A 10,551-nucleotide genomic window follows, 5' to 3' on the forward strand; every position below is an offset into this window, starting at 1 on the left:
ACTTTTCTGAGAATCATTATAATGCATTGTATAGTAAACAATGTGACGAATTAACATTATTATATGTTTCAACATTATGTAACCTCTCCATTATTATATGTTTCAACATTAAGCAACCTGCATTAAAATCAATCTAATTCCCTGGTTCTTTAAGCATACGTTTTTCCTTACCTTGGTATTGAGCTGGTGAACTTATGTTGTATTCATTTTTTTCGTATTCGACATTACTTGAAACCTAAATCACAAAAAAATTTTTTAGATTTTTTTTTACTTTAGTTCCTTTTTGCTAAACAAACATTAAAACATAAAAATTAAACTAGAAGCACAGGCGATTTTCTAATGTTTATACACAGTTCAATACTAAGATATAGCTTTGTTTGTTTAGATAGTAATCTTGAACAAAAACGAGTTTATATCATTAGGGCAATAAATTAAAATGGCAAAAAGATTCAGAGGTTTAAAAAAGTTTGTAAAAAAACGAATGATTTCGAGTTATCTCCTACTATGAAACTTTTTATCACCACGCTCCATAAGAAAATGATTAAACTTTTTTTTTAATAACCTTCTTACCGTTTGGGGCAGAAAATATTGTGGTAAAACAGGCGGTGCCTGAAAATCAACGTGTGAATAATTTTGAGACCTACAAATTATTTACAGGCAAAGCGTTTAATTAAGGAATTGAGCCAACCCGATGAATGTTTAAAAGAAATTTAAACTAAAATAATTTATGTTACTCGTTTCTTCAAGAACGAAGGCAGCAAAAAAATTTTACATGTTAAAAAATATTTAAAATAGTTTTTATTTGGTATAGAAAAGCGGTAAAGACGAACTTTAAATAAAGATTGAGAAACTTTAAAACTAAATTGCGCATTTGCTTTTCACATTCTTTGGAGTAATACGTTTATCATTACTTAGATTTAACATATTTTCTTCTTGACAATGTACTAACCATCATAATCTGACCGCCTTGAAGGAAAGGATTGTACTGCGGCTAAAAATCAAACAGGAGAAAAACTTGTACGGATAGCTCTTTTAGAATGCCTTTCCTAATCAAAGTAAAAATTATATTTTCATTATCATTTTATCCATATGCCATCGTTGCAAAAATGACAATCCCTTAGACATCACAGTACGCCAGGCGCATTAAAAGCGTCATACCGAATCAGCCGGTCATCAAGCATTCACCACCATGTGGCAAGGCGTAGGCTGGAAAAATCTAGCCTGCTGTAGGATTCCAACCCACGACAGGAGTCTTTCCGGGACTCGCGCTCTACCAACTAAGCTACGCAGGCTCAGTGGAGAATCCGCCGAAAGTCGAATCACAAGCACCGTTGCCTGCCTCGTATGATGCACATGTTAGCTTCGTAGTAGGGGATCGCCAGATTGACCAGTATCAGTTAAGATGAACATAAATTCATCACTGGGATCAGCCCATAATTGTGATTTCTATATGAGTGTGTCGTGATCGCTGGTCTGCATCGACGCTTCAGGGCTGATCCCAGTTATGAATCTATGTTTCCTTAGACATGTTTTAAATCCAAAAGTTTGTCAAAATATTAAAGGAATGACAGAAAATAGTTTGGTAAAGTCGCTCGCCAATTTAGTGTTTATTTATTATGGGGCCTTTTGTTTTCAATGACCAATTTTGTCGGTCGGGAAGCCTTCATATTCTTCACTCTAAGTGTTACAAAAAAAGAAACCAGACATGAAAAAATGTTTTGCACAAAATGATAAATATGCGCATAGCCTATGCAGGTGAAGTAGTTGGTAGTGCAAACTGCTTCATCGTCACTTATCTATTTGAGACTTTACAAAAAGAACTGTCTTGTATGGTAACAAAAATGAATAAATTACCAAGTTTTTGAGAAAGACAGAATTTGTTTCGATCGAAACTTATTTAAAACGTTAACAAGCAACATCGTAATTCAGACTATTATTACCTGTTAATAAAATACACTCAACATTTTTGTAAAAATGGAAACAGTTTTTGCATTAATGTTTGGATAAACTGTTTCCATGTTCTTACCGGCTGAGGCAGAAGATATTGTTGTGATGTAAACGGAACCTGAAACGCATTAAAAAATGTTAATTTAATTCTGTTATTAAATTCTGGACTGCTATTTGCCCACTAACATAACTTATTTTGAATTTTACACAAGGTTTAAACGAATTTAATTTTTAAGTATCAATCCATTGGACTCAATTGATTTGATTTTCCAGTTTTTTCCAGCAATTTTCAAAAAATACCCCATTACTTGCATACGTTCTTACCGGCTGAGGCAGGAACATTTGTTGTGGGGTAGACGGGATCTGGTGAAAAAAAGGAATAATTTAGTGCAATACCTGGCAAAGACTTGGCGTGTTTACAATTCACAAGGCCTTAAGCATAAATAATAAAGCTAACAGTCACAGCTCAAATGTCTGCAAAACCAATTTTCCAACAACTTTTCGAAAAATTCCCTACTAAAAAGCTAAAATGTGCAGCATACGAGGCAGGCAACTGTCCTTACATTTCGACTTTCTACGGGCTCACCACTGGGCCTGTATAGCGAGACTCATTGGTTCGTATAGTTGGTTTAAATCCCACGTCAAGACAGCTTGTTTCAACTTATGTCATGCTTCAGAGGCCGGTTTGTTTCGCACCTTTATAAGCCTACCGCACTATGAGCACCGTTTGCTGTTTTGCATGAACGCCAATAATAGAAGTATGTTCATTTTCTACCTTTCTGGCATTTAAGGCTCATAAACTGGTAACAATTTAACCTAATATTTGAAATTGTACTTACCACCATGAAGTTATAAGCAGGACGATACGGACTAGCCTATAAAACAATCAATTTAATGTTATTTAAAACCTGTCTGACATATTTTAAAGATTACTTACAAAGTTTGGGTAATTCTGCGTATTTATTAACAACTTTATTGTTGCTGGCAATCGTTTCAATCCAGTAGATAAATCGCAGACAATGTGAAAATTGTGTTGGTGCAGAAATTGCTAATTCTGACTTTAATCAGCACCCAGACTTACAGATGCACTCATACACACTACAACAGCAGTTCAAAGCACGATGATAGGGACAAAAGCCTTCACTCATTGGTGGGATCGTATTTTTGCGAAAACAATACATCGCGTAGAAAGGTACGTCACAAATATTTTGACATATATTCACATTGGTTAGCGAGACTAGCGGAATTATTTGTATCATAAGCCACTTGCAAAAGCTTTAATACAAATTATAGAGCAAATGGAATCAAATTCCTTTTTTATTTGTTATTTTGGCAATATTGCGCATTGTTCGAAATAAACATTAGGCACCATTAACTTCGATCGAAAATTCCACTACAAATTTATTTGCACATAATTGATTTAGGTGAATAAACATGAAGTAGCGAAACTTCAATCTAATAATAAGCTTTTTTTCTTCTTTTAACATTTTTATGTCTTTGCTTTACCTAAAAGATCAAAGAACCATTAAAACTTACAAGCTTGGTTCCACAGTTGAGTAAGTTTATGTCACATTGTTCAAAACTGTGTGCCCAGTTTGGTGTTGTATAAAGTTATTGCTACTTTTTATTTTCACGGATCACCGTAATCTTACTCAGCCACATGACTCCAAAAAATCACACAAATGTTTGAACCATTATACATGATCATAACAACTATTTATTAATTGGATAACAGGTGAATTTGGTGCTATTTTGCTTGCGACAATTAGTTTTTAGATTATCATTATGGAACTCGTTTCATCTATTGGCATTTATTTTTCTTCAAGATAAACATAGAAATAAACTATTTTGTATGTTGCATTATGTGCGTTACATGACTGCATTCACTTTTTTACACTTTTACACTGTCGTCCATAAATCTTTCCATTTACGCATTGATATAAATGCATTTTTATAGTGGATGTTTTAATACAATAAACAACACGATTTTATGTTTATGGAGCTCTTCTGGCAAATGTACTTTTATTCCGACGTTTTGACGTCTTATATAGGTCGTCTTCATAAGGGTAAAAACCATTGAATGCAAGTCAAGTTTACAGAGCACAAGAACTATATAAACTTGATACCATGCCTAGCAGCAATAGCTCTTAAAACACGATTTTGTGTGTTTAGACTGGGACTTAACGCTGATTAGGTTTATGCTTATTTTAAACCGGATATTGTCGGAATTTAACATGTTCAGCGGATTAATGTTTTCAAGGTGCGTTTTTGGCAAAACCTTTTCTTTTAATTTAGCGGAAATGTACATTTTACAAACCTACGCTGTTGCAACCCAGATGACTTGAACCGTATTGGTATGCTGATGACAAAACAATCATATTGTATGACGCACAATTGCGTTTCCGTTTTTCTGTGACGTAACATTGCCCAAGGTACAGGTGTTATTGTTGTTTTCATTAACAGCCCTACCGAGTAGTCTTTGTAATGTAAACTGAGTCTGTCTTGCGTTTGCTTGTGTGTTTCTCTTAATATCAGATATAGTTAACAGGTTCTGTTTTATAATTGGCTTTGCAGCTGTGTTTTCTTTCTTTATATTGGAGAACAATATGGGTGCATGTGCTTTATTATGTTTGCCAAGAAATCAAGAGTGTAATAAACCGCCACCAAACGTAAGTTTTAAAATGTGTTTTAATTCACGTATGAACAATATATCTATTCATCACTCGACACAGAACGATAAACTACAAGAAAGAAGAGAAAAAAGACAATAAGAAAAATAGTGACACTCTAGTCGAGCAATAGTTTAGCAGAAACATCAATGTGTTTTCAATATTAAATCACTAGTTGTGTTTTTACTTAACCAAACTAGAAAAAAATGGTTTCAACCTAGCAGCATTTAACACGTATTTGTTTTTGTTTAGTATACTGCGAATATAGGAAACAGTTCGTCAAACACGGTAAACTTTGATTGATTGTGAGAGTAATTGTTTGCCTCATATAGCTTTGATATTGTCGTTTTCAGTTTGCGTTACCTTTTATAGGGTTTCTTTGAGATGAGACATCAAGGATATCATAATAAATTCGACAGTCAAAACAATGGTAGGAAGAATTCACATGAATATTGTCTGTGTATTTGAGTGAATATCATTGTTATGTTAAACTATTTATAGCCCGAAATGCGTTCTCCAATTTCGACCATGATATGAGCAGAACAACCAATACGTATAGATGGTGATGAAGGTCGAAACCAGTTCAACCAGTTACAACCACAACCAAAAGACACTCAAACAACTAATGCTTGCTATATTGCGTTTAAACAAAACGTATACATAGGTTAATAATTAAAAAAAATCTAACATTTTCAAGTTTTGTTCATTTCAATCAACCATATTACTATAAGATGTTGTGTTAGCAACCGGATCCTACAACTAAATTTTATCTATGAATACTAATGAAATGGTTTGCAATATTTCTTCTGTGTTTTTTTTGTACTTTTATAAACAATATCTAGTATTATTTTTTAAACAGTCTATAAACAAAACTGCACCACATGACTCGTTATCGAACCCAAAGATAATTTTTTATCTTACGAAAAGCAATTCTTGTTTTCAATTATGTCATCGAACGTTTTTTATTTACTGTAGAACATTTTCATGCGTGTCTGGTCAGCTGTACTTTCGGGTGATGTTACATCGCACCATATTTGTACAGCAAAACATTTGTCAAGTGTCATTTTGAGTCAAAAAGGAACGCAAATATACAAAGTCGTTTGTAAATATGGGCAGTCACACAACGCTTGTTTAAAGTGCAATCGAAAGTTTGTAGCAACATCTCTCATTATGGTGCACTCGAATAAATTGGTTTTTTTTTGTTTTTCTCTCTTCGAGTGAGAACATCACAGCTGTGCCACTTGTCAGCGGCACGAATATGTTTTGTTACTTTGTTTCTTAAACGTATATCTCGTTTGTCTGTAGTCACTATTACTTCGTTTCCATGGCCATTTTGAACATGGACATAAAACATGGCCATTTCGCATAGTCGGACAAACGCGAATGGCCCAAAAGCGCATGCGTTTCCATGTCCGCAAGTTTGTCCAAGTGTGACGAGTGACGGGAAAGATTGCCAGTTTCAAGTTCTTGGTTTTAATTTTATGTGCAAAAATGATCAGTTCACCACAGTTTAGAAGCATTTTTTGTCAGATGTAACTATTTTAAAAACATTGGTAGTACATATTGTATAAGCAGCTGGAATTCGCTGCCAACAGTGTGTGGAGGTAGGGGAGATGCGTGTAGCCGCTGCTGCCTCGATGGCGACTTGTTAAAGGCGGCTACAATGTAAACTATGATGTTCATTGCAAATTGTTTGGTGAGTCTGATCTTTGCATCTCAATGACAGCTGACTGATTAACAGCCACACATATGTCTCTTCTTTCTTTGTATTCTTGAATAACGTTAAAGGCGAACGTTCAAATCAGCTACGCACATTAATATCATGACCGCTACAAAAGCTCCCCCCCAAAAGGGTGTTAAATGTGTTTGAATGAAAAACACATTTCGAAATCCTACAAAATTTGCGTGCGACACTTTACAGGCGACAAAAAAAAACACTAAAACGCTGGGTGACGTTGGAACGAAACAATTACTTTGCGTGGCAATGATAAATAATGTCATAAATTCTTGTCAAATATGGGTATTGACTCTGCAATTCTTGTAGTAGATATGGTAGCCTGAACGAAAACAGCAATCAATATAACCGTTAATATGTCGACAATCATAACATATGCAAATATAAACTATAGAAAAAATGGTATAATAAGTATGATGCGATATATTGGGTAGCGAGACAACAGGGAAAAGAATGTAATGGTTTCATGCAAACAGTTAATGATATTCAATAAGATAGATATTGACTCTTCCCTAAAATTTTGGAAGCTAATCTTATAACAGAAACGATGTGTGAAGTTAAGTGAAAGAGTATATGTGAACAAGGTTGCTGTAGGCGTTCTATTTACGAGTAAGGGGCTAAAATGTTAACGCCGCGTGAAAAGCTCAGTTTGCCGATTGTCGGCAAATTGCTTCCCGTTGATCTTGTAGTTGTTTGACGTCTGAATTCATCTGTTTCTGTACCGTCACGTGTGTGATGACGTGCCCGGATTATATTTGAGGAGCTGGGCAGCTTCTACGAAATCGTAGGACTTAAAGCTTTCATTTATCATCTTGATGATAGGAGATAATAGTTGGACGTTGGTTTCGACTCTTGCAAGAGTGTAGTTGACGAATAAGTAATAAGTATGTTGAACTTTAAAAGCGAAAATTCGGTTATCCCGAAAAGTTTCCTTGTAAACTAGATCTTGGAAAACATTATTCTGGTCATAAAGCTGGTAGGTCTTTTCGTCGTTGTCCACCTGGCCAGTATGAACTTTTACGAAGAGGCCTTGTAGCAAAGTAATTGCTATTCTTTATTCGCAGACGTCGCAACAAACGCAATTTTGTTGTAGTACAAGCGGATTCTGAGATTATGTCGCCGTGCGTTAAGGCTGCAGTCGGTTTTCCTTTCAGGTAGAATAATATCTGGCTTGGGGAAATGTGTGCACTGGACCCCGCCAGTAATGCCGTTATTTGAGTAGATTGGCATTGAAAATACAGAATATCTGACAGCTGTCTTCTTCATGTTTTGGTCGAGTCGTAAATGTAGGACTCAAAAATATCGTTTGTAGGCTTGTGAAACGTTGAAGCTCGTTGCTCATAATTTTTTGTAGGCTTGTGAAACGTTGAAGCTCGTTGCTCATAATTTTGTAGACTTGTAAATAGTTGGAGCTCGTGGCTCATAATTTTGTAGACTTGTAAACAGTTGGAGCTCGTGGCTCATAATTTTGTAGACTTGTAAACAGTTGGAGCTCGTGGCTCATAATTTTGTAGACTTGTAAATAGTTGGAGCTCGTGGCTCATAATTTTGTAGACTTGTAAATGTTAGGAGCTCGTGGCTCATAAATTTGTAGGCTTGTAAATAGTAGGAGCTCGTGGCTCGAAATGTCTGTTTGTAGACTTGTGAACAGATGGAGCTCGATGCTCAAAGTGGCATGCACCATGCAGACAAAAATGGCGTAGAACGACGTCGTGTTTCGGTTAGGATGCTTGTTTTCTTGGGTATGGGAAATTGTCCCCAGCGTAACTGAGCTCTTGTCCCCAGCGTAACTGAACTTGTTTTTGACAGGTTGGTCGTTTACATGTAATATTTGAGTGTGGAAAATGTGTGATCTTATTAAACAGCTCAAGCCAGGGAGTCAATACATATCATGCAGCGTTAGTAGCAAAACAAGAACGTTTCCGGCTTGACAAAACCGTTGACATGAAACGTGAAACATAAATTGATGGTGAGACACATCGACGCACACGTTTACAGTTTGACACTAGCAAAAAATTACCGTATATCAATTTTTACTGAATTATAAGTTATATACACGCACGCAGCTTAACATGCAACATACATCGATGAATAAACATAAATAATTGATCTTGAAAAGTGTTATTAAGCGAATAAAATATATATTTCACAACACAGAAAATTGTCAAGTGCGGATTTCACACGAACTTACTTAACAGAGGAAAAGATGTCAGTCGGCGCGATCGCGTGAATGCCATTTCCGTGATCTTGGTAGTCGAGTTGTTCCTCCTCTTTTGTTTCTGATTCCACTGGGATGTCAGTGGCGTTGCACATAACTAAAATGTCTGGTTGTGCTCGAAAAGTCTCTAGCAAGTTCGGTCGACCGTCAGGGCAATCTGTGAGTAACCCTTGTCCAAATGACGTCTTGTTCGAACCGTTCGGGGCATCGCTTTGAACGTGCTGTCCGAACCTTGCTCGTAAAGTACCAATTTGAAGTGACATCTGCCTGCGCTGGAAGCGAGTTCGGAAGGTCTGTAGCAACTCGTGGGCACCACTTTGTAGCCGCTGCTGCCTCGATGGCGACTTGTTAAAGGCGGCTACAATGTAAACTATGATGTTCATTGCAAATTGTTTGGTGAGTCTGATCTTTGCATCTCAATGACAGCTGACTGATTAACAGCCACACATATGTCTCTTCTTTCTTTGTATTCTTGAATAACGTTAAATGCGAACGTTCAAATCAGCTACGCATCCACATGGGATAAAACTAGAAGACTCAAAAATAGTCTAAGAATAGACCCAGAATAGACCAAAACTAAACCCAGAAAAGAGCCAGAATTCACCTCAGAATTCCCCCGGCGACAAAGTCGAAAACAAGCTATTTATAGTAGAGCAAAATATTGGCTATTGCGTGAAACCTTTTTTCCTTTAAGTTATAGAATTCATTTTATGGCAAAGGTGCAATTTATAAAGTCATAGCGCTCTCTAACCGAGCTGCTATGCTTCTTCTCAAGTACGAGCGGCTGTGTTCTACTTTAAACTTGAAACGGAAACGACAGTATAAACAAGAGGAAGTATGCGTAATGATAAACGAACACCTTATGTTTGTGCAGAACATTCTAGAATAACCAAGTGACTCAAAATATCTTATGACTTGCATGAGAACGGAAATACCAACACTTACATCCAGTTATAAAGAGGTTAAACACTTCCCCTACATGCTGTACAACATTATTGCAAACAAGATGCTAACGTTAAACATAAACTTTGTGCACATTAATATCATGACCGCTACATGCGGGACCATTGGGCCAAAATTCAGTTTTTCATGACTATTTCTTTGAGTTCGAAAGAAAAATTGCCATTGAACATCTGTACTAATACTACACGTTTTAACACACTTACACAAGGGCATAACTTTCTTATTTGGAAATGAGTTGGCAAGATATTCTGTTTTAAAAATTACAAAAAATATGGCTCAAAGCATAAAGGACCTTTGGGCCAGTATTTTCATGTGATATTCTGCACCATTAAACCACGCATGAGGGAGCTTATTAAGTGTTGTTTTGAAAGTAGAACAATTTTATTGAAAAAGAAATCTAATATTAATCAACAGAAATAAATACAACCAGCATCAATAGCTTCATAGGCCAAGGACCTTTGGGCCATGCCCAATGGTGTAAAGTCAAAGTGCCATGCCCAATGGTCCTGTGAATAACTGGCTCAATGGTCCTGTATTGTCGCCATTACGAACTTATCTTACTGAACTACGTTACACAGATTAACTTAAGAAATACTAATGCTCATCTAACGCTACAATTAACTAACTAATATCCTGCAAACTTCGTGTTTTAACTAGCTTTCTCTTATAAAGAAATTACAAAAATGTAAAAGAGCAAAATATTTACTTTCAAGCTGCGAAAACTTAGTTATGCTCACAGTTTCTTCTGTAAGTGACTGACCTTCTTGTTGTTACAGCTTTAAAACTATTGCAACACAAGTACTTTAATGTATGACTGAGAACTCGCTACAGCGGCCAGTTTGAGAGAAACGCATGATGGCCCAAAGGTCCTTCATGCCCAATGGTCCCGCATCTCCCCTACTTGATAAAATGAAATGTATAAGCAAAAGGAAACAGGGGAATTGTTGGATCTTAAAAAGGTAATCAAATTGACAAGTGTTTGTTTTAATTTTGTACACATTGTGTTCTTAACCATACTT

The 10,551-nt window shown here is 36.1% G+C and overlaps 1 pseudogene; it reads right to left on the minus strand.

The window, feature by feature from the left end:
* Window positions 1-6,796: 6,796 nt before the first annotated feature.
* Window positions 6,797-7,894, minus strand: LOC145218690 (uncharacterized; annotated as a pseudogene).
* Between the last annotated feature and the right edge of the window lie 2,657 nt (window positions 7,895-10,551).

This window comes from Phallusia mammillata, chromosome 3 (genome assembly GCF_965637545.1).
Source record: "Phallusia mammillata chromosome 3, kaPhaMamm4.hap1.1, whole genome shotgun sequence".
NCBI lineage: Eukaryota > Metazoa > Chordata > Ascidiacea > Phlebobranchia > Ascidiidae > Phallusia > Phallusia mammillata.